The 25,790-nt window shown below is 36.1% G+C and overlaps 1 long non-coding RNA gene across 1 annotated transcript; it reads left to right on the top strand.

Moving 5' to 3' along the window:
• LOC110263995 lies at nucleotides 158-25,790 on the top strand. Its single transcript, XR_002349721.1, has 3 exons — nucleotides 158-169; nucleotides 4,590-4,592; nucleotides 25,685-25,790. It is a non-coding gene; the product is annotated as an uncharacterized LOC110263995 (long non-coding RNA).

The following is a 25,790-nucleotide window of genomic DNA, read 5'->3' as shown; positions in this document are numbered from 1 at the left end:
ATGGCCCAAAGTGGCGTTAAACGCCAGCCAGAAACTTTTTGGCATAAAATGCCAGAACTGGCATACTTCTTGGCGTTAAACGCCCTTTTTGGCACCCAGGGTGGCTTTTAACTCCAATTTGAGGCATATGCACGTGGAAGCTTGAAGGCTCAGCCCAAACACTCACCAAGTGGGTCCCAGAAGTGGATTTCTGCACTATCTGCACTTAGTTACTCATTTTCTGTAAAGCTAAGTTACTAGTTTAGTATAAAAACTACTTTTAGAGATTTATCTTGTAACTCATTACATTTTTTACATCTCATATTGTATCTTTGACGTCATGAGTCTCTAAACCCCATAGGTGGGGGTGAGGAGCTCTACTATGTCTCAATGGATTAATGCAATTACGACTGTTTTCTTTTCAAATAAGTTTGATTCTGTTCTAAGATACTCACTCGTACTTCAATATGAAGAATATGATGATCCGTGACACTCATCATCATTCTCAACTTTATGAATGCACACCTAACAACCATTCCCGTTCTATCTGAGCTCATCGTAGTCATTGGGAGACAACTTGAGTGCGTATCTCTTGGGTCTCTGATCCACGGACCGAGTCCGTGAGATTAGAACCTTTGTGGTAGAGGCTAGAACCAATTGGCAGTATTCCTAGGATCCGGAAAGTCTAAACTTTGTCTGTGGTATTCCGAGTAGGATCTGGAAAGGGTGAGTGTAACGAGCTTCAAACTCATGAATGTTGGGCGCAGTGACAGTGTGCAAAAGGATAGAGAGATCCTATTCCAACACTAGTGAGAACCGACAGATGATTAGCCGTGCGGTAGCTGTACCTGGTATTTTTCATCCGAGACGAGAGATCCGACAGTTGATTAGTCGTGCAGAAACCATGCTTGGTATTTTTCATCCGAGAGGATCATACAGCTTGCCATGGAAGGAAACCATGCGTGTTTGGAGAAGAAGACAATAGGAAAGAAGAGATTCAGAAGACAGAGCATCTCCGGAACCTTAACCTGTTCCTCATTACTGAATCACAAGTATCATTTATTTCATGTTATTTACTTTTCATAAACAAAAAATCATTTTTATCATAGCTTGCTTCAAGCCGACAATCCCGGTGGGATCGACCATTACTCACGTAAGGTATGAGTTGGACGACCCAGTGCACTTGCTGGTTAGTTGTGCGGAGTTGTGAAAAGTGTGATCACAATTCCGTGCACCACCCATCCTAGTACTACTCTCGCCCAAGCACGCTTAACTACGGAGTTTTGATGGGATCCGGTGCATTAGTGCTGGTATGATCGCACCTGTTAAAGTATGCGCACATAATTATCATAAGCTTGTCTCTCGACGTAGGGTAAGTGGAGCTGCGAAGCCCTGCGGGGCCCGTTGGAGCTTGCCAAAAATCAGTTCATTAAGGCTCGCTTTAGCTAAACTATTTGAGATAGCATCGTTTAAAGAATGAGGATAAGCACGACGTAAAAAAAAAAAAAAGAGGTGCAACACGAGCACTTCCTAGGAGGTCACCCATCGTAGTACTACTCTTGCCCAAGCATGCTGAATTGCGGATTTCTGATGGGATCCGGTGCATTAGTGCTGGTATGATTGCACCTATTAAAGTATTTGCACACAATTATCGTAAGCATGTGTTGCGACATAGGGTAAGTCGAGCTGCGAAGCCTTGCGGGGCCCGTGGGAGTCTGCCGAAAATCAGTTTATTAAGGCTCGCTTTAGCTAAACTATTCGAGATAGCGTCGTTTAAAGAACGAGGGTATGCACGACGTAAAAAAAAAAAGAGGTGCAACACGAGGACTTCCCAGGAGGTTACCCATCCTAGTACTACTCTCGCCCAAGCATGCTTAACTCATCCTATTACTACTCTCGCCCAAGCACGCTTAACTGCGGAGTTCTGATGGGATCCGGTGCATTAGTGCTGGTATGATCGAACCTATTAAAGTATGCGCACACAATTATCATAAGCATGTCTCGCGACGTAGGGTAAGTCGAGCTGTGAATCCCTGCAGGGCCCGTGGGAGCTTGCCGAAAATCAGTTCATTAAGGCTCGCTTTAGCTAAACTATTCAAGATAGCGTCATAAAAAGAGGTGCAACACGAGGGCTTCCGAGGAGGTCACCCATCCTAGTACTACTCTCGCCCAAGCACGCTTAACTGCGGAGTTCTGATGGGATCCAGTGCATTAGTGCCGGTATGATCGCCCCTAGTAAAGTATTCACACACAATTATCATAAGCATATCTCACAACGTAGGGTAAGTCGAGCTTCGAACCCCTGCGGGGCTCGTGGGAGCTTGCCGAAAATCTGTTCATTAAGGCTCGCTTTTTACTTCCTTTGAGTTCGCTAGTTATAATTTTGTTTAGATCTTGTGTTAAATTTATGTTTTCTTGTTATTTCTCTTTTCTTTTCATTTTATGAACTTCGTGGATTTTGAATTTCTATTAGTGCATTGATGTTTTCTATGATCGATAGTGTTATTTGAATTGTTTTCTATTGATAATTGTTAGTGGGTACTTGTAATTTCCAATTAATTTACAATTTAAATATGTCTTTTGTTAATGCATACCATGTGTTTCATGAAATGTTTCTTTGATTATGGAGTAGTTTTCTTTACTCTTGGCCTAGGCTAAGGGAATTGGGTGATCTTGAGTCATTGGGTCTAGTTGATTTGGTGATTTGGGAACCCTTAGTGGTCAAGTTGATACCCATTGACACCAATCTACTACTAAGCCAATTAGTAGTTGGATTGGGACTTATGAGTTGAAATTTATCAAGCCATTTAACGTACTTCAAGCATTGAAGTAGACTTTTAACGTAATTCAAGCATAGAAGTAGACTTAATGAGTTTGGTTCCTCATAATTGTCAAGATATGGTTATTAGACAAGGATGGTGACCCTGATTCCTATGCCTAGCCAAGAGTTCCTTTTATTATTCATACTTGAAACCCAAAAATCCCAATTCCTTGATTCTTGTTATAGTTAGTTTAGTTGTTTACTTAGTTCTAAAGTAGCAATAGACTTATATGCTCTCTGATGACTTGCATCATCGACCCCCTTTTTCTTATCTAAAAGGACCATAAAAAGAGCATAATCTCATTTATCAATGCAATTTCATGAACTAAATGATATATATTATGGTACATTGTTTTGAAATGGGTTTCTGTTGAATTTCAGGTGAAAAGAACAACAAATAAAGTTGGGAGTGTGAAGCTGGGCGTGCCACTTGAAGCTCTGGGCGTGGCACGCCAAGCTTTTGAAGCCAAGTCTCAAAGAGGGTGTGCCACTTGGTACTATGGGCGTGGCACGCCAAGCTTAAGTTCCAGAGAGGTAATTTTGAGCCCCACTATGGGCGTCGCACGCCAAGAAGGGGGCGTAGCACGCCAGGGCATATGCCAGCCTGACCTACTCTCATTCAAATATAGATATCTTGAGCTACAAAACTTCAAATGGGGTGATTCTAGTGCCATTAGAATGTAGACATCCAGGGCTTTCCAACCATATATAACACTTTATAATAGACACTGGAATTGAGGAAGATATTGCCCCCGAAATCACAAGGAGCAAAATACGTCACTGTAGAGTTACCAGCCTGATCTCTTCATCTTCAAAGGAACATAACTTGAGTTGTAAAGCTTTCCAACGATATATAACACTCTAGGGTGGACGTTAAAACTGGAGGTGAAAAAGGCCATTAATTCAGCGTTGCAAAACCTGGGCGTGCGTGCCACTTGATATCGAAGGCGTGGCACGCCAGCTCTATTTTCATAATGGGCGTGGCACGCGGGTTCTGGGCGTGGCACGCCTGTTCTAATAGCCAGAGAGCAACATTGAAGGCGTGTCACGCCAAAGAGTGGGTGTGGCACGCTGGGGTACTGACAGACTGACCTCTTCACCTTCAAATGGGCATAACTTGAGCTATAAAGGTCCAAATGAGTTGATTCCAGTGGCGTTCGAAAGCTGACATCTAGGACTTTCCAAAAATATATAATACTTTATAGTGGACATTCAAGTTTTATGGCACCATTGCTGGGGATTAATTGTGATTAACAAACTACCGGTTGGTTGATTACCTAGATTAGACTTTTTTTTCCTTTCTTTTTTGTTTTTGTCATTTAATTTCTTTTAATTTTCTCTTGCTACTAAGGTGTTTGTGTTATTGCCTCACTAAAAATCCCTCATTTGTGACAATGAAGATTCTAATTTCTTTTGGTGATTATTGTTTGAGACAAAGTATTTTGCAAGTAAGAATGGAGTTTACCTCACATTTTAATCAATCATGTCATATGGGATATTGCCCATCACCACAAAATGATTCTAGTCATTATCCTAATGGTGGCTGGGAATATCACTAAGGAATGATAGAGTATGAGCAATCAAATAAAATAGAATACCTCCCATAGCCACAAAATAGTTCATATTGTTATGATAACTACCGAAATTTTGGCTGGGATTTTAATGCTGCATACCCCATTCATCAAGGACTATCATCCCGTAATTGTCTAACCTATTCACCTCTACAAAATCTTCTAGAATTTGCAATAGAAGAACTCTCCAAAAGATATCTCTTCATTTCCCAACTCAGTGAGTCTTTAAGGAAAAATATAAGAGAGGTGATTGAAGATATGGAAATCTCAAGGAGAAATCAAGAAGAGCAAATGAGACAATTGGCACAATATTTTGTTGATGAACCAACCAATGTCTTCCCTTGGCCAGATTGAAATTACTTGTCCCTTGCTTTGATTGCTTGATTTAGTTTCTTGCACTTTAAGATTCCTTGCATGTTTAGTTTGGTAGTTTAAATTCTTACTTATGGTCCCCAACCCCGGAATTCTAACCAATATTGACGCACATGTTTGTCCATTCTCTTGAGGACGATCCGAGACCAATACTCTCGGTTACTTTATATTGGGGTTGACTTTGTAACAACCAAATCAAAATTTGACGATAGGGTTATAAGTTGGTCTAGGACTATCCTATGACATGATTTTCCATCGATGAAAATTCTAGGCCGACCATAATTTTACCATCAAATTTTTGGTGCCGTTGCCGGGGAATGGTTACAACTTGTGCTTTGATATTGGTTATGTGAATATGTGAATATTGTACATAGTTTACTTGCTTTCATTAATTTGTTTTTAGTCTAGATTTCCTTTAATGCATGATCTATGATTTCTAAGTTGAATGACTCGGTCTCAACCGAATTCTAGTTTAGCCGAGTTTGATCTCGAAATTGAAAGAACCTTGTTACTGATTCACTCGAAAACTGTCTGTAAATAATTTTCTACCGGCAAGTGCACCGGATTGTCATCAAGTAAAATCTCACTGTAGAGTGAGGTCGAATCCCACAGGAATTGGTTGGTTGGTCAACGTTAATTGGAGCATCCTTTTCATCAAGAGCTTCTTGAATTGGTGGTTCACTGAACTCACCTTCTATGCAACTCTCTGTTTCGTTGGAGTGTGGACTCCCTTTACTAACTTCTTCCCTTTGTTCTACATGATGTTGCATTGAGTCTTTTGGGAGTGAGTTTGCATGTTCCTTTCTTACCCCTAGTAGCCTTTGTGGGTATGGAGCCTTAGGCTTGTATACTCTCAAAACCTCCTCCTTCTTCATATGAATCTCACTTGGTATGGGTGCCTCTTTTTCTTGTTCTTCTGATTCCTCCCCAGTAACCTCCATTTGATCCTCATCCTCCTTCCTAAGCACCACTCCGAAGTGTTTTGCTATATGCTCTAAGTGTGCTTCAATTTTTCTTCAAGTGATGGCCTATTCTTCTGTCGATGCTCTGAGCCATTGAATGAACTCTTCAGTTTCCGGAGAGAGAGAAGTGGTCTCTCTTTGTGATATTAGCTCTTCAATGAATTGTTCTTCAGAATAGGGTGGTGCTTTCTGTCTCAATTTTTCTTCATGCTCCTTTTCTGCTATTTTCTCCTCTTCCTTTATCTTTATCATTTCTTCAAGGAGGAGTTCAATCCTAGAAAGTGTATCTAAGGGAGGTTGTGAAGGTTGGGATGGTTGATTGGGATATGCTTGTGAATGGAATTGGTTATTTTGTGGTTGTGTGTTCTGAAAGTTGTATGACTTTTGTGGGTAATAGAATGAGTTTTGTGGATTGTGAAATGAATTGTATGAATCTGGGAAGGAATTTTTTGTTGAGACATACTCAAATGGTGAAGAATTTGGACATGTAAAACTAGGAGGTGAGGTTGGATAATTGAAAGGTGATGGCTCTTGATGAATGGGGTATGAATAAGTGAGATCTCTTTGATTTTGATCTTCCCAGCCACAACTTGAGTAGTGATCAATTTCACCAAAATATGGACTATTTTGTGGTTTTGGAAAGTACCCAGTTTCATGTTTTTGACACTCCCACCCACCATGAGCATAATAACAGGGATCATTCTGTGGGGGATTATCTTGTGGTGGTGGAAGGTTTCCCATGAAATTTGATTGGCCAAAATATGATGGTTGCTCCTTTCGTTCTTGCAAAAGGCTCTGTCTCAAACAATAATCACCAAAAGACATTGGAATTTCTATAGTGAGGCAATATCACAAACAGCTAGTGATTAGTGTGCTAACAAGTGAATGAGCAAATAAAACCGACTAAAATTGCAGAAATTAGCAGTAACAAACTGAAACAAAAGCTATTAACAAAAGAAAAGAAAAGTGCTCAATCTAGTTATCCTGCAATTTAGTAATTGTCAATGCAAAACCAATCTCCAGCAATGGTGCCATAAACTAGATTCACTCGAAAACTGTCTCTCAATAATTTTCTACCGGCAAGTGCACCGGATTGTCGTCAAGTAAAAACTCACTGTAGAGTGAGGTCGAATCCCACAGGGATTGGTTGGTTGATCAAGGTTAACTGGAGAATTGTTCTAGTTGAACTAAATCGAAATTGAGTTGAGAATTGCAGAATGTAAATTTGGCGGGAAACTTAAATTGCAAGAAATTAAATGATAGAAATTAAAGTGCGAGAAATTAAATGACAGAAGCTTAAATGGCAAGAGATTAAATGGGAATGGGGATTAATCATGAAATTAAAGAGCAGAATGTAAATAGAATGGGTAGATCAGAGATGGGAATTCATTGGGTTTCAGGAGATATTGAACTCTCCGGATCAAATCATTTTCATCTCTTCCTCAATCAATGCATTCATTGACATTGCTTGGCAATCTTAGATGATTAGATCCTAATGTCTTGGCTCACCAATCTCCCTAAGCATGAACAATTGCCCAATGTCTTGATTTAATTACTCATGAGAAGACTTGAAGTTCGGTCACTGATTATACCACACAAATTCATAGATCAAAGTATTGGTAGGATTAAATGTCATAATATCCATCCAACCCCAAATATAATCCAATGTGAGAAAGCAATTCTAGCATGAATTCTTCATCCCTCTCTCAAGGATCCAAAGAATTCCAATTATGGATAGCTTCTCTGTCAAGACAACTTGATAAACCACTATTTTATGGTTTATCTTGTGCTGATTTGAGTGGCTTTTATCAAGTCTTTACACAGTTAGTCATACTATTTGCATGGCTTTACAATTCCTTCCTAGTTTTGTTCTATGGTTGAAAACTTGCTTCCTAAGCCTTTAATTTGTGTATTTTAATTCCCCTTTAGGCAACGCTTTGGCAATGGTTTTTGACCTGTGGTATATGCGGCCGTTACCAATGCTCAAAGGCAACGGTTTTTTACCTAAGGCAACGGTAACAGAAAAACTGTTGCCACAGTTATTGGCATAGACAACCGTTTTGAGGGAAAATTTTAAACAACGGTTTTGATCCATTACTCGATAAGCAACGGTTTAGAACCATTCTTATTAACGATCTAACGGTTTAATACCGTAACTGAATAGGCAACGGTTTTAAACTGTTGTGGTTTTATTATTCACATAGCCAACGGTTTTACACTGTTACTGTTGGTGCCAGGTTTTGGCAACGATTTTAAAACCATTTCCAGTTTATAGTCATCTAGGACAACGGTTTTAAAGCGTTACCGTTGATGTCATTTTTCGGCAACGGTTTTAATACCATTGCCATTTTATAGTCATCTAAGACAACGGTTTTAAAGCGTTACCGTTGGAGTCATGTTTTGGCAACAGTTTTATTATGTAGTCATCTTTGACAACGGTTTCAACACCATTGTCTTTTGTAACTATTGACAACAATTTTTTTTGTTATATATAATTTTTTATTTACAATAGTTTTCTCGTGAATGAAATTAATTTAAGTTTTTTTTAATTATTTAGTGTCAATAAATAATCTAAACTATTTGAATCAAGTCACTAAAGAAAAATAATTGAACATTTCCCATCAAATTTAACTTATAAAAATTGTTGTAAGATTCGCAATATCATCTAAGTTTGCAAAAATTATAATAGCAAAAGAGAGTTGAAATAGCTAACTAGCAAATAGCCATCATGTCCACAAGTTCATGACTTTTACTTTGTAACATTTGCTTTTAAAAATTTGACCTTAATCAAGTTCGATTTCTCCTTCAACATAGTTTTCCTGTAAACAAAAAAAATCAAATAAAAACTACACATCTTTAATACTAATAATGTTAAATAAAAATCTTTGAGAGAGAGGACAAACATATATATCATAACATTCTTCTATTTAGATACACAAAACAATTGAATCAAGATCATCATAATCAACCATTATTTAAGATATGATAACATATAGAAACTTTAACAACAAATAATACCTCTTCATGCGCATCATTTTTCGGATTGCCTAAAGTGCTTCCTAATTGAGCAGCTAACATGTCAAGGTCCACTCCTGAGCTTTTTTGTTGCAGCATCATCTTAACAAGCGATTTTAGTTCATCTTCTTCTTTTTGCATCACATCAACCTTGTTCTCTAATGTTGCTTTCTCAGTTGCATGTTGCTGCTTAAGGGTGGCAATTTCTTAATTTTTCTTCAACAAAGTTGGTGTGGTAACTCTTCCATGACATCACACTCTCCTTGCCTTCTCTTTCCCAAATATGGATTAAAAAGCTCTAATTGCTAATTCTTTAGACTTTTTATTCTCAACTTGCAAATGTGCCTATATTAATGTGAAGAAAAATAATAGTAAATACACAATTGGACTAAAAGCATATATCATTTGACAACATCGAAACAAATAGTAGAGATTAAGAATAATGTCAAGATTCTTTAACTCAACGCAAGCATAAAAGTAACCACAAGTGATGGACAAATTGCCTAGACATAAGAAATCCATAACCTATTTTAACCAAATTAACTTCAAATTGGAATTCAATTAACGCAAATTTTTAGAAATTTTGGCAGCATTCTAGCAGTAAATAGGACATTTCTGAATTTAAACAAACAACAAAATCAACCCATATGAACTCACTAGAATCAAATCAGCACTAATCAGGATCAATTTATATGAATTAAACGGCAGCAAGCGAAGGCAATCTGTAGCAATATAAAAATTAGCATAATAAGGCCATCTTCATCATTGCTCAATCAAAACAAGGTATGAAATCAGCCATTAACAAGGATAAAGCAGCACTATACAAATTGAAACAAAACTGCAACAACCATCATTTGTCAATTAAAACAGCTCAGAAAACCATTCAAACCAAGCATCAGCAACAACCAAAAAGTTCAACCTAAATCCACTACAAATCAGATATTTCTTCCTAACCACCTATAATCCACTAAGCATGCATAACTAAACTCAATAATTTAACAAAAACTGAACAAACTAATTAAACTAAGAAAATGTAAACAAGGAAAAAATTGAGAACCTACAGAAGAAGCAGAAACAGAAAATGGCAAGGGGAGGAAGAATGGATGCAAAATATAAAAATTATCATAATAAGGCCATCATCATCATTGCTCAATTAAAACAAGGAATGAAATCAGCCATTAACAAGGATAAAACAGCACGCACTATACAATTTGAAACCAATTATTCCAAGCATCAGCAGCAACCAAAACGTTCAACCTAAATCCACAACAAATCAGATATAACTTCCTAACCACCTATAATCCACTAAGCATGCATAACTAAAGTGATCAATTTAACAAAAACTGAACAAACTAATTAAACTAAGAAAATGTAAACAGGGAAAAAATTGAGAACCTGTAGAAGAAGTAGAAACAGAAAATGGCGAGGGGAGGGAGAATGGAGGCAGAATATAAAAATTAGCATAATAAGGCCATCATCATGATTGCTCAATTAAAACAAGGCATGAAATCAGCCATTAACAAGGATAAAACAGAATGCACTATACAATTTGAAACCGTTCATTCCAAGCATCAGCAGTAACCAAAAAGTTTAACGTAAATCCACTTCAAATCAGATATAACTTCCTAACCACATATAATCCACTAAGCATGCATAACTAAACTGACTAATTTAACAAAAACTGAACAAACTAATTGAACTAAGAAAATGTAAACAGGGAAAAAATTGAGAACCTGCAGAAGAAGCAGAAATAGAAAATGGCAAGGGGAGGGAGAATGGAGGCAGAATATAAAAATTAGCATAATAAGGCCATCATCATCATTACTCAATTAAAACAAGGCATGAAATCAGCCATTAACAAGGATAAAACAGAATGCACTATACAATTTGAAACCGTTCATTCCAAGCATCAGCAGTAACCAAAAAGTTTAACCTAAATCCACTACAAATCAGATATAACTTCCTAACCACATATAATCCACTAAGCATGCATAACTAAACTTACTAATTTAACAAAAACTGAACAAACAAATTAAACTAAGAAAATGTAAACAGGGAAAAAATTAAGAACCTGCAGAAGAAGCAGAAACAGAAAATGGCAAGGGGAGGGAGAATGAGGCAGAATATAAAAATTAGCATAATAAGGCCATCATCATCATTGCTCTATTAAAACAAGGCCTGAAATCAGCCATTAACAAGGATAAAACAGCATGCACTATACAATTTGAAACGGTTCATTCCAGGCATCAGCAGCAACCAAAAAGTTCAACCTAAATCCACTACAAATTTGATGTAACTTCTTAACCTCCTATAATCCACTATGTAAGATCCCATATTTTAAAAATTAAATAATAAATTATTTATGTTTTATTTTATTTATTTGAAAGCATATTTTCAGAAATTTTTGTATTAATTGAGTACTTTTAATTATTGATTTAAAGCTTTAGTGATTTAAAAACAATGACGATTTTATATGCGCTAATTTGAATAATTAGATTTTGAACTTTATTTTATAATTTTAAAGAAAATTAATTTGATTATCTCTAATTATTGAATTGGAGTGCTTAGAATTTGTATTTTCTTGGTGATATTCCCAGCCACCATTAGAGATTGATGATGGTGGGTAATATCCCATAAAATTTTGTTTGACCATAAGATGAGTTAAACTCTATTTGTATTTTGTAAAATGCGACATCAATGAAAATTGAAATTCATGTCACAGAGAAAGAATTTCTTAGTGAGGCAATAGCTCAAACACCTTGCGATTAACTTAAAACAGAGAACAAAAACAAAGAAAATGCTTGATCTAGACTCCTCACCCACTTAATCATTGTTGATCTAAATCAATCCCTAGCAACGGTGCCAAAAACTTGATGGGTTGGAAACGAATTCCAACACCTAAACTCACCGGCAAGTGTACCAGGTCGCATCAAGTAGTAAAACTCACTTAGAGTGAGGTCTATCCCACAGGGATTGATGAATCAAGCAACTTTAGTGGGTGATTAGTTTAGTCAAGCTAACATTGGTGAGTGATAATTGATGCAGCAGAAGTAAATGACAAGAAAATTTAAAGTGCATAAAGTAAATTAGACATAAACTTAAAGAGCAAGAAATGTAAATTGCAGAAACTTAAATGATAAGAAATGTAAATTGCAGTGAATGTAAATGGGAGTGGGTGCTGGAAATTAAAGAAAGCAATAGATCAAAGCTTAGAGCAATTGCAGGAGAATTAAACTTGCAGAAAAAGTAAATCAGATCATGAACAAAAATGTAAAATGCCAAACAAATGTAGAAGAATTAAATTGCTTGAAAGTAAATTGAATTGGGTGCTGGGAATTTAAAGGAACTGAAAAAATGAAGTGCAGTAAACTAGAGAAATGTAGAAGTGAATCTGCAAAATATCTAAACAGCAAGGTAAAATTGCTTGAAGAACAAAACAGGAAGAAACTTAGCTCAATTGTAAAATCTAAAAGAGAAATTGAAGATCCAAAAATAGCAATGAGCTCAAGAAGCAGATCTGGATCTCAATTCTCTCTTGATCAAATAGAAAATAAATTGCAGAAGAAATGTAAGTAAAGCAGCAAGTGAAAGTTGGATTCAATTCCTTGATTTTTAGAATTATGGAGAAGAAGAACAAGATGAATTTTAGATCAAGAATTGAAACAAAATTTCTTCAATCTCAATCCAAAATTCCAAACAGAAATCAGAAGTTCTACTAAAAACTAGAGAGTACAAAGCTCCCTCTTGGAGCCAGCCTTCCCAACAATGATGAAAATGATGCCTTATATAGGCTTTACAAAATGAAAATGAAAATGAAAATGAAAACAAATTACAACTAAATGAAATTCCTATTCTAACTTGTTCTTGTGCCTTTGAGTGATGATGTGAGCTTTGCTTGCTTTAGATTTGAAGAGAGATTGGTCCAGTTGGCCTTAGTTCAATTGGTGAAGAATTGAATTAAATAGGAATTTTGGTTAAATTTTTAGGCTGTGGGTTACACTCCCAGGATCAAGCTCGGTTCTTGGCAAGAGCTGAGCCTTAGTGCTTGTTTCCTTGGCACTTGTGGTAGCGCTCTTTGTGAGAGCTCTAAGCTCTTGGCAAGAGCTGAGCACTCCTTGCTTGAGGAATGAGGTCCATCTTCGAGTCCTTGGTGAGGCATTTGGGTGCCCAATTTTTGTGAAGGAAAACAAGGCTAGCGCATGCCTTGAGTGGGAGCTCCTTAGTTCGAAACTTGTGGGGTGCATTAGCAAACATTTTCCATAGAATTTTCATGAGGAGAGAGCATGACAAAGCTCTTACCAAGAGCTCTAAGCTCTCCAACTGAGCGCTTCTTCCTTGGTTTCCTTGTGTCTCCCCCTTCGAATCTTGGTGGTTGCACTTTGGTTTATTTTTGCTTATTTTTGGTTCTTCAAGATGCCTTTCACTCATGCCCCAAATTCATTCTAAATATGGATTTCCATATATCGTTGGAAAGCTCTAATTGTCGGCTTTCCAACGAAACTAGAAGCACATCAATCGGACATTTGTAGCTCAAGTTATAGCCCCTTGAAGGAGGCATGGTCATGCTGTGAGCGCCCAAGCTTAACTTAGTGAAAATTCTTGCTTCCAAGTTGAAATTGCATCACGATAAAGCTAGGCTCTTCGCATGAACCGAGCTTTGTGTGTTGATTGTCAATCTTCCTTGATTTGGTCATGGGCCACGCTTTTAAAAGTGTGGCCTAAGGCTCCAAAGTGTGCTCCAAATTCAAAGTGTGCCCCAAAGCTTTTTTTTTTTCTCCTTTTTAGCTTATTTTATGCTTCTTGGCTTCTTTTTCTCCTTATTTCCTACAAGATTTATAAAATTAAAAGATCAAAGAAATATACTAATTAAGTACAAAAGCATTCAATATTTAAGCACAATTCATCAATTTCTTGTATGAAAAAGCATAGAAAAACATGACATGGTGACATGTCATCACAACACCAAACTTAAACCTTGCTTGTCCCCAAGCAAGAAAAGAATCATGCAATTAAGATTGACAATCCAAGGGAAGAAGAATAGCAAGTTAATGTTCATGGTAGGCTAGTTTCTTATGCATGCTACAATCACAAAAAGAAATATAAATGAGTGATGCTTCTATCTAGCTCAATTTATGAAATCTTTTTCTTATAATTCTTCCTTGAAACAAGCTTTTGATTTTCTTATTAGCTTCTCCTTTTGGGTGCTTTGCCCCATGAGTTAATAACAAAGCTACGACTTTTAACTGCTTTGTTTTCAAGTATTACCACTTGATACATAAGCACCACAAGCATTTAATTAGAGGACTTCATTAAGCTCATTTGTTTCTTTTCTTGACTCTCTAATCATTGATGCTTAGAGCCTTGAGCTTTGAGAGAGTGCATTTGCACTTTGAGCCTAATCTTGACTCTAAGTGTTTTGTTTTCAAGCTTTTTGATTGATACATAAACACCACAAGTACTTAACATATTGTCATTGGTACTCAGAGCTTTCAGCTTTCTCATTCTTTCCCTTTTTCTTTCTTGCCCTTAATTTGTATTTACTTCTTTTAAGGTTTTCATGATTTCAAAAGATTTCACAAAATGTCCTAGATGAAAACTTCAATTAAATAAAATTCAATGCAATTGAGCAACAATTAATCATACTTAGCTTTCCAATACTTTTATGCACATGCTAAACTCTTCTTTAATGCCTTGTTTGTTTATAATCATGATGCTTTACTGCTTTTAAATTCACAAAACTCAAGTTGGTAGTCATAATGCCACAGAAACATGTTACAAATCAAGATTCAAGCTATGCTTATTCATACCACACATGCATACAGAGAATATAAAGACAATCATGCAATTTAAAGTGCTAGAAACAAATGAGAGGAAAAGGAACTTTTCAACCTTGTAATTCATCTTCTCTACTGTTGTCCTTTTCCTCCTATTTTTTCCTTCTTTCCCTTGCCATACTCAGAATGCTTGCTCATCCTCAAACAATAATTAGAACAATGGCTATGGGGCTAAGATGGATCATGAATGTCTTACACAATGAAATATTAGTAATACATATGTTCTAAGCAAGCAAAAATGAGGAATAACCATCAAGGCACAGAGAAACAGAAATATTGTGATTGTAAGCATAAGAAGGTGTGCATAATACATTGCATAAAAGATAAGTGGCACACCAAACTTAGTGTGACACTTTCACTTGGAATTGATGCAAGTATCTAGTAGATATGGGAACCAAATTTTTGTTGCATAGCAACACCAAACTTAGAATGCAATCTTATGTCAATTTATTTGACCTAATACTAAACAAGAGGAACTGTTATATGTTGAATACAATTGCCAAGCCAAAAAGCTGTCATGAATAAAGATCTCTTTGTGATGTATTAACAAAAATAGTTAAGAAGCAAAATAAGTGGAAGCATTAAAAATAAAGAAATAACTAGAGTAAACAGAATAACAAAGTGTCAAACCAAAAGAAAGATAAATTTGCAGAGGCATTGTGATTATGCAGACAAGTGGTGCTACTGGATAACTTGGATAGAAAAATAAGTGGCACACTAAACATAGAATCTTAGTGTGACACTTCCATGTAGAATTGATGCAATCATCCAAAGGGATTGAAAATAATTTGTTGCAGGGCAACACCAAACTTAGAATGTAACCATATGCCCTTTTATTGAATTTAAACAAAGCAAAGAAAGAAAACAAAGCAAAGAAGAGAAACGTTACCTACTGTTGGCATGTTGTTCTTTACTTTCTTCCTCTTCTTCTAATTTGTTAAGAGGAATGACCTCAAGAGAGGAGAAGATTCAGCTATTGCCCCTTGTCTTGGCCTTTCCTCAGTAATCTTCCTTTTGCAAATGGCTTGATTGATCTTGCTTGCTGGATTAGGGACAGGATTGGTGCTCTTGCTAGTTGCCTTCACTTCTTTGGATTCAAGACTTGGTTGCTGTGTGATTATTGAAGTTTTGTATTCATCCAGAGCCTTTTGAATTGGTGGTTCCATGATCTTTTCCTCTATGTACTTCTCTGCTTCACTTGAGTTTGAAATTCTTTGGTTGTCTTTCTCACTTTCTTGCTCTTCCACTTCCTCCCTTGCACTCAACATTTGACTTAATAGCTTTTTCATGGAGGAGGTTTGTTGATCTTCCCAATATTTCTTCATCTCCTCTTCATATCTTTTAATCTCAGATTCAATTGTTGAGGCTTTTTGGTCCAGGGTGGTTTGAGGAGGTTGTGAGTGTTCATGTTCTCTTGTCATCTCAAGTGCAGTTTCAGGTTCAAATACTTCCACCACCTCTTCCTTCTTCACTAAAAATTCACTTGACTCAGTAGCCTCTTCCTCTTGTTTTTCCTCCTTCTTCGTTGCACTCAACAATTGAGCTACCTGCACTTCCATGTTTTTGATGGAGTTCTCTTGTTCTTTCCAAACTTTCATTGTCTCCTCCTCATATCTTTTTAGCATGGACTCAAGCTTTGAGAGACTTGAGTGGTTCATGGAAGTTTGTGTGAGTGGTGAGTTTTGAAAGGGGCTTTCTATTGAAGTATGGTCAAGTGATGATATCTTTGGATGAATATCATATGGAGCATTAGAATTCCCTTCCCAGTCACCATTAGAATCATGACTTGCATCATTTTGTGGTGGAGGGAAATATCCCATCTGGTTTTCTTGCTCATCTTGTTTCTCTGAAGCAAAACTCCATGGATTGGAGTGCTTAGAATTTGTATTTTCTTGGTGATATTCTCAGCCACCATTAGAGATTGGTGATGGTGGGTAATATTCCATAAAATTTTGTTTGACCATAAGATGAGTTTAACTCCATTTATATTTTGTAAAATACAACATCAATAAAAATTGAAATTCATGTCACATAGAAAGAATTTCTTAGTGAGGAAATGGCTCAAACACCTTGCTATCAACTTAAAACAGAAAACAAAAACAAAGAAAATGCTTGATCTAGACTTCTCACCCATTTAATCATTGTTGATCTAAATCAGTCCCTGGCAACGGTGCCAAAAACTTGATGGGTTGGAAACGAATTCCAACACCTAAACTCACCGGCAAGTGTACCGGGTCGCATCAAGTAGTAAAACTCACTTAGAGTGAGGTCGATCCCACAGGGATTGATGGATCAAGCAACTTTAGTGGGAGATTAGTTTAGTCAAGCTAACATTGGTGAGTGATAATTTATGCAGGAGAAAGTAAATGACAGGAAAATTTAAAGTGCAGAAAGTAAATTGGACATAAACTTAAAGAGCAAGAAATGTAAATTGCAGAAACTTAAATGACAAGAAATGTAAATTGTAGTGAATGTAAAGGGGAGTGGGTGCTGGAAATTAAAGAAAGCAATAGATCAAAGCTTAGAGCAATTGCAGGAGAATTAAACTTGCAGAAAAAGTAAATCAGATCATGAACAAAAATGTAAAATGCCAAACAAGTGTAGAAGAATTAAATTGCTTGAAAGTAAATTGAATTGGGTGCTGGGAATTTAAAGAAACTGAAAAAATGAAGTGCAGTAAACTAGAGAAATGTAGAAGTGAATCTGAAAAATATCTAAATAGCAAGGTAAAATTGCTTGAAGAACAAAATAGGAAGAAACTTAGCTCAATTGTAAAATCTAAAAGAGAAATTGAAGATCCAAAAAAAGCAATGAGCTCAAGTAGCAGATCTGGATCTCAATTCTCTCTTGATCAAATAGAAAATAAATTGCAGAAGAAATGTAAGTAAAGCAGCAAGTGAAAGTTGGATTCAATTCCTTGATTTTTAGAATTATGCAGAAGAAGAACAAGATGAATTTTAGATCAAGAATTGAAACAGAATTTCTTCAATCTCAATCCAAAATTCCAAACAGAAATCAGAAGTTCTACTAAAAACTAGAAAGTACAAAGCTCCCTCTTGGAGCCAGCCTTCCCAACAATGATGAAAATGATGCCTTATATAGGCTTTACAAAATGAAAAAGAAAATGAAATTGAAAACAAATTACAACTAAATGAAATTCCTATTCTAACTTGTTCTTGTGCCTTTGAGTGATGATGTGGGCTTTGCATGCTTTGGATTTGAAGAGAGATGGGTCCAGTTGGCCTTCGTTCAATTGGTGAAGAATTGAATTAAATAGGAATTTTGGTTAAATTTTTGGGCTGTAGGTTACACTCCCAGGATCAAGCTCGGTTCTTGGCAAGAGCTGAGCCTTAGTGCTTGTTTCCTTGGCACTTGTGGTAGCGCTCTTTGTGAGAGCTCTAAGCTCTTGGCAAGAGCTGAGCACTCCTTGCTTAAGGAATGAGGTCCATCTTCGAGTCCTTGGTGAGGCATTTGGGTGCCCAATTTCTGTGAAGGAAAACAAGGCTAGCGCATGCCTTGAGTGGGAGCTCCTTGGTTCGAAACTTGTGGGGTGCATTAGCAAACATTTTCCTTTGCATTTTCATGAGGAGAGAACATGACAAAGCTCTTACCAAGAGCTCTAAGCTCTCCAAGTGAGCGCTACTTCCTTGGTTTCCTTGTGTCTCCCCCTTCGAATCTTGGTGGTTACACTTTGGTTTATTTTTGCTTATTTTTGGTTCTTCAAGATGGCTTTCACTCATGCCTCAATTTCATTCTAAATATGGATTTCCATATATCGTTGGAAAGCTCTGATTGTCATCTTTCCAACGAAACTAAAAGCACATTAATCGGAGATCTGTAGCTCAAGTTATAGCCCTTTGAAGAAGGCATGGTCATGTTGTGAGCGCCCAAGCTTAACTTAGTGAAAATTCTTGCTTCCAAGTTGAAATTGCATCACGATAAAGCTAGGCTCTTCGCATGAACCGAGCTTTGTGTGCTGATTGTCAATCTTCCTTGATTTGGTCATCGGCCACGCTTTTAAAAGTGTGGCCTAAGGCTCCAAAGTGTGCTCCAACTTCAAAGTGTGCCCCAAAGCTCCTTTTTTCTCCTTTTTAGCTAATTTTGTGCTTCTTTGCTTCTTTTTCTTCTTATTTCCTACAAGATTTATAAAATTAAAAGATCAAAGAAATATACCAATTAAGTACAAATTCATTCAATATTTAAGCACAATTCATCAATTTCTTGTATGAAAAAGTATAGAAGAACATGACACGGTGACATGTCATTACAACACCAAACTTAAACCTTGCTTGTCCCCAAGCAAGAAAAGAATCATGCAATTAAGATTGCCAATCCAAGGTAAGAAGAATAGCAAGTTAATGTTCATGGTAGGCTAGTTTCTTATGCATGCTACAATTACAAAAGAAATATAAATGATTGATGCTTCTATCTAGCTTAATTTATGAAATCTTTTTCTTATAATTCTTCCTTGAAACAAGCTTTTGATTTTCTTATTAGCTTCTCCTTTTGGGTGCTTTGCCCCATGAGTTAATAACAAAGCTACGACTTTTAACTGCTTTGTTTTCAAGTATTACCACTTGATACATAAGCACCACAAGCATTTAATTAGAGGACTTCATTAAGCTCATTTGTTTCTTTTCTTGACTCTCTAATCATTGATGCTTAGAGCCTTGAGCTTTGAGGGAGTGCATTTGCACTTTGAGCCTAATCTTGACTCTAAGTGTTTTGTTTTTCAGCATTTTTCTTGATACTTAAACACCATAAGTACTTAATATATTGTCATTGGTACTCAGAGCCTTCAGCTTTCTCATTCTTTCCCTTTTTCTTTCTTGCCCTTAATTTGTATTTACTTCCTTCAAGGTTTTCATGATTTCAAAAGATTTCACAAAATGTCCTAGATGAAAACTTCAATTAAATAAAATCCAATACAATTGAGCAAAAATTAATCATACTTAGCTTTCCAATACTTGTATGCACATGCTAAACTCTTCTTTAATGCCTTGTTTGTTTATAATCATGATGCTTTACTGCTTTTGAATTCACAAAACTCAAGTTGGTAGTCATAATGCCACAGCAACATATTACAAATCAAGATTCAAGCTATGCTTATTCATACTAAACATGCATACAGAGAATATAAAGACAATCATGCAATTTAAAGTGCTAGAAACAAATGAGAGGAAAAGGAACTTTACAACCTTGTAATTCATCTTCTCTACTGTTGTCCTTTTCCTCCTATTTTTCCTTCTTTCCTTTGCCATACTCAGAATGCTTGCTCATCCTCAAACAACAATTAGAACAATGGCTATAGGGCTAAGATGGATCATGAATGTCTTACACAATGAAATGTTAGTAATACATGTGTTCTAAGCAAGCAAAAATGAGGAATAACCATCAAGGCACAGAGAAACAGAAACATTGTGATTGTAAGCATAAGAAGGTGTGCATAATACATTGCATAAAAGATAAGTGGCACACCAAACTTAGTGTGACACTTTCACTTGGAATTGATGCAAGTATCTAGTAGATATGGGAACCAAATTTTTGTTGCATAGCAACACCAAACTTAGAATGCAATCCTATGTCAATTTATTTGAACTAAAACTAAACAAGAGGAACTGTTATATGTTGAATACAATTACCAAGCCAAAAAGCTGTCATGAATAAGGATCTCTTGGTGATGTATTAACAAAAACAGTTAAGAAGAAAAATAAGTGGAAGCATTAAAAATAAAGAAATAACTAGAGTAAACAGAATAACAAAGTGTCAAACCAAAAGAAAGATAAATATGCAGAGGCATTGTGATTATGCAGACAAGTGGTGCTGCTGGATAACTTGCATAGAAAAAAAGTGGCACACCAAACATAGAATCTTAGTGTGACACTTCCATGTAGAATTGATGCAATCATCCAAAGGGATTGAAAATAATTTGTTGCAGGGCAACACCAAACTTAGAATGTAACCATATGCCCTTTTATTGAATTTAAACAAAGAAAAGAAAGAAAACAAAGCAAAGAAGAGAAACGTTACCTACTGTTGGCATGTTGTTCTTTACTTTCTTCCTCTTCTTCCAATTTGTTAAGAGGAATGACCTCAAGAGAGGAGAAGATTCAGCTATTGCCCCTTGTCTTTGCCTTTCCTCAGTAATCTTCCTTTTGCAAATGGCTTGATTGATCTTGTTTGCCGGATTAGGGACAGGATTGGTGCTCTTGCTAGTTGCTTTCACTTCTTTGGATTCAAGACTTGGTTGCTGTGTGATTATTGAAGTTTTGTATTTATCCAGAGCCTTTTGAATTGGTGGTTCCATGATCTTTTCCTCTATGTACTTCTCTGCTTCACTTGAGTTTGAAATTCTTTGGTTGTCTTTCTCACTTTCTTGCTCTTCCACTTCCTCCCTTGCACACAACATTTGACTTAATAGCTTTTTCATGGAGGAGGTTTGTTGATCTTCCCAACATTTCTTCATCTCCTTTTCATATCTTTTAATCTCAGATTCAATTGTTGAGGCTTTTTAGTCCAAGGAGGTTTGAGGAGGTTGTGAGTGTTCATGTTCTCTTGTCATCTCAAGTGCAGTTTCAGGTTCAAATACTTCCACCACCTCTTCCTTCTTCACTAAAAATTCACTTGACTCAGTAGCCTCTTCCTCTTGTTTTTCCTCCTTCTTCGTTGCACTCAACAATTGAGCTACCCGCACTTTCATGTTTTTGAGGGAGTTCTCTTGTTCTTTCCAAACTTTCATTGTCTCCTCCTCATATCTTTTGAGCATGGACTCAAGCTTTGAGAGACTTGAGTGGTTCATGGAAGTTTGTGTGAGTGGTGAGGTTTGAAAGGGGCTTTCTATTGAAGTATGGTCAAGTGATGATATCTTTGGATGAATATCATATGGAGAATTAGAATTCCCTTCCCAGCCACCACTAGAATCATGACTTGCATCATTTTGTGGTGGAGGGAAATATCCCATCTGATTTTCTTGCTCATCTTGTGTCTCTGAAGCAAAACCCCATGGATTGGAATGCTTAGAATTTGTATTTTCTTGGTGATATTCTCAGCCATCATTAGAGATTGATGATGGTAGGTAATATCCCATAAAATTTTGTTTGACCATAAGATGAGTTTAACTCCATTTGTATTTTGTAAAATACAACATCAATAAAAATTGAAATTCATGTCACATAGAAAGAATTTCTTAGTGAGGAAATGGCTCAAAAACCTTGCTATCAACTTAAAACAGAGAACAAAAACAAAAAAAATGCTTGATCTAGACTTCTCACCCACTTAAGCATTGTTGATCTAAATCAATCCCTGGCAACGGTGCCAAAAACTTGATGGGTTGGAAACGAATTCCAACGCCTAAACTCACCGGCAAGTGTACCGGGTCACATCAAGTAGTAAAACTCACTTAGAGTGAGGTCAATCCCACAAGGATTGATGGATCAAGCAACTTTAGTTGGTGATTAGTTTAGTCAAGCTAACATTGGTGAGTGATAATTGATGCAGGAGAAAGTAAATGACAGGAAAATTTAAAGTGCAGAAAGTAAATTGGACATAAACTTAAAGAGCAAGAAATGTAAATTGCAGAAACTTAAATGACAAGAAATGTAAATTGCAGTGATTGTAAAGGGGAGTGGGTGCTGGAAAATAAAGAAAGCAATAGATCAAAGCTTAGAGCAATTGCAGGAGAATTAAACTTGCAGAAAAAGTAAATCAGATCATGAACAAAAATGTAAAATGCCAAACAAGTGCAGAAGAATTAAATTGCTTGAAAGTAAATTGAATTGGGTGCTGGGAATTTAAAGGAACTGAAAAAATGAAGTGCAGTAAACTAGAGAAATGCATAAGTGAATCTGCAAAATATCTAAACAGCACGGTAAAATTGCTTGAAGAACAAAACAGGAAGAAACTTAGCTCAATTATAAAATCTAAAAGAGAAATTGAAGATCCAAGAAAAGCAATGAGCTCAAGAAGTAGATCTGGATCTCAATTCTCTCTTGATCAAATAGAAAATAAATTGCAGAAGAAATGTAAGTAAAGCAGCAAGTGAAAGTTGGATTCAATTCCTTGAGTTTTAGAATTATGCAGAAGAAGAACAAGATGAATTTTAGATCAAGAATTGAAACATAATTTCTTCAATCTCAATCCAAAATTCCAAACAGAAATCAGAAGTTCTACTAAAAACTAGAAAGTACAAAGCTCCCTCTTGGAGCTAGCCTTCCCAACAATGATGAAAATGATGCCTTATATAGGCTTTACAAAATGAAAATGAAAATGAAATTGAAAACAAATTACAACTAAATGAAATTCCTATTCTAACTTGTTCTTGTGCCTTTGAGTGATGATGTGGGCTTTGCTTGCTTTGGATTTGAAGAGAGATGGGTCCAGTTGGCCTTGGTTCAATTGGTGAAGAATTGAATTAAATAGGAATTTTGATTAAATTTTTGGGCTATGGGTTACACTCCCAGGATCAAGCTCGATTCTTGGCAAGAGCTGAACGTTGGTGCTTGTTTCCTTGGCACTTGTGGTAGCGCTCTTTGTGAGAGCTCTAAGCTCTTGGCAAGAGCTGAGCGCTCCTTGCTTGAGGAATGAGGTCCAGCTTCGAGTCCTTGGTGAGGCATTTGGGTGCCTAATTTTTGTGAAGGAAAACAAGGCTAGCGCATGCCTTGAGTGGGAGCTCCTTGGTTCGAAACTTGTGGGGTGCATTAGCAAACATTTTCCTTTGCATTTTCATGAGGAGAGAGCACGACAAAGCTCTTACCAAGAGCTCTAAGCTCTCCAAGTGAGCGCTACTTCCTTGGTTTCCTTGTGTCTCCGCTTCGAATCTTGGTGGTTGTACTTTGGTTTATTTTTGCTTGTTTTTGGTCCTTAATGATGCCTTTCACTCGTACCTCAATTTCATACCAAATATGGATTGTCATATATCATTGGAAAGCTCTGAATATCAGCTTTTCAACGCAACTAGAAGCACATCAATCGGACATCTGTAGCTCAAGTTATAATCCTTTGAAGGAGGCATGGTCATGCTGTGAGCGCCCAAGCTTAACTTAGTGAAAATTCTTGCTTCCAAGTTGAAATTGCATCATGATAAAGCTAGGCTGTTCGCATGAACCGAGCTTTGTGTGCTAATTGTCAATCTTCCTTGATTTGGTGCTGATTGTCAATCTTTCTGTGCTCCAACTTCAAAGTGTACCCCAAAGCTCTTTTTTTCTCCTTTTTAGCTTATTTTGTGCTTCTTTGCTTCTTTTTCTTCTTATTTCCTACAAGATTTATAAAATTAAAAGATAAAAGAAATATACCAATTAAGTACAAAAGCATTCTATATTTAAGCACAATTCATCAATTTCTTGTATGAAAAAGCTTAGAAAAACATGACATGGTGACATGTCATCAGTAAAGTGTTGTATTTTTACAGAGGGATAGGTTTATATTTAAGTCTTGTATGAATAATTATTATGTATTAATATTAATTATGTGAGTATATGTTTATCTGACATAGTTGAGTTGAAGTAGATACCAAACTAAAAGGAATTTCATTTTTCTTAAAATCTATCGATCAATTAACATGTAGAGGCTCAATATTAAATAGCTAATAAAAGGAAAATAGAGTTGTAACGCCTTATTCTTAGTACGATCATGACGTGCTAGAAGTTAAGGTGTTACACACTAAGCAGCATAACTAAATTGACTAATTTAACAAAAATTGAACAAACTAATTAAACTAAGAAAATGTAAACAGGAAAAAAATTTGAGAACCTGCAAAAATTTACCTTTCAAAGTATTGTCTATGTTCTCAGCCTCAGTTGTATTAATATAATTCTTGTCCTGCTCCTCTATAATATCTCCTTCATTCTCATCCAATTGCTCTTCACCATCAGGTTCATTGTTAAGTTTAAAAAATGTATCAATCGGCATTAAAGCGAATTGATGTATTTTTCCCTTCTTAGTTGGCCTTTCTTGCAAGCTGCCACAATCTTCAATATCATCTTCAATTGTGGTCTCTTTTCTCTTTAAATCTTAACTTAATCTGAAATCTACTTCTGTAGTATTCTTGTGAGCCATAGCAGTAGATTTAGAAGGAAGTTCTTTTTCTTGTCTACATGTTGATCCTTGTGAGTGAGTCATACTTGCTTCCATCTGTACTTTACTTTTCTTCAAATTCTGCCCTTTTTCCTTTGCAACTTTTGGCTTTTCTACAAAATTCTACTTATCATTTGCTAGGACACCATTTTTTCTTAACTTCTGCTCCCTTTCCCTATCACTAAGGCTTTTTGTCCATTACTTTGTCAACTAAAATAAAAGACACGAAGATATGTTTTAGACTAACTATAAGTGATTTTTTCAATCAAGAGCTTATTGCATCTAAAGAATTTCTAGAAGTCAACCACATATATTCAAAAGAGAACATCTCAACCAATCATGAGACTAACAATTTTTATCTAACAAACTATGCAAAGAAGCTTAAGCAATCAATTAATCAGTAAATATTCTTAACAATTAAATGTTCAAACAAATTTAAAAAGATAATATATTAAATGATTTACCTGTAGTGTAGCTCAATATCTAAGGTAGTCACAGCTATAGAGAGACCCGCTATTTGATTCTCTTTTTCTGGTTTTAAAGAGACAAACTAAAACAGCAACAAAGAATAAAAATATAAGTAATTCATAACCAGATTTTTTAACAAAAAATTCATTTTTAAAACCAGTTTTTAGAAATCTTGTTTTCAAAAGTGATATATAACTAAAAAATCAAACAATAGAATTATCAAGTTTAGCAACACAGAAATCCAGAACACAATGCACTAACAAAACGTGTTCATCTTCAAATAGACAGCATCATCATATGTTTCTTCTACCACACTCTATCACCAAGAAAAAATCTAAAACAATTAGTACAATGATGAGTTTTGCTAACTATAACTCAAATTGATGAACAATGCACAAACAGTTTTTGAACAATACAAATTTGAACAATACACAAACGGCCAAATACAAATTTCCCTTTCTATCTTATTAGCCAAATAAAGCCTCAAAACAGTTTTTGAACAATGCACAAACATCACCACTTTTCTTTTTCTTCTTAAATCCAACAAAAATACCCAACAGCCAAAGCCCTAACTAAGCAACAGAAAATCAGAGAAGAACACTTACCACAGATGACAACCCACAAACGGCCGATGCAGTGAAGTAGCAGCAGCAAAGAGACAATCCACAGATGACAACCCTTTTTTTATTTTAAAGAG

This window comes from Arachis ipaensis, chromosome B06 (genome assembly GCF_000816755.2).
Source record: "Arachis ipaensis cultivar K30076 chromosome B06, Araip1.1, whole genome shotgun sequence".
NCBI lineage: Eukaryota > Viridiplantae > Streptophyta > Magnoliopsida > Fabales > Fabaceae > Arachis > Arachis ipaensis.
This window is presented reverse-complemented; position numbering and strand designations above follow the sequence as displayed.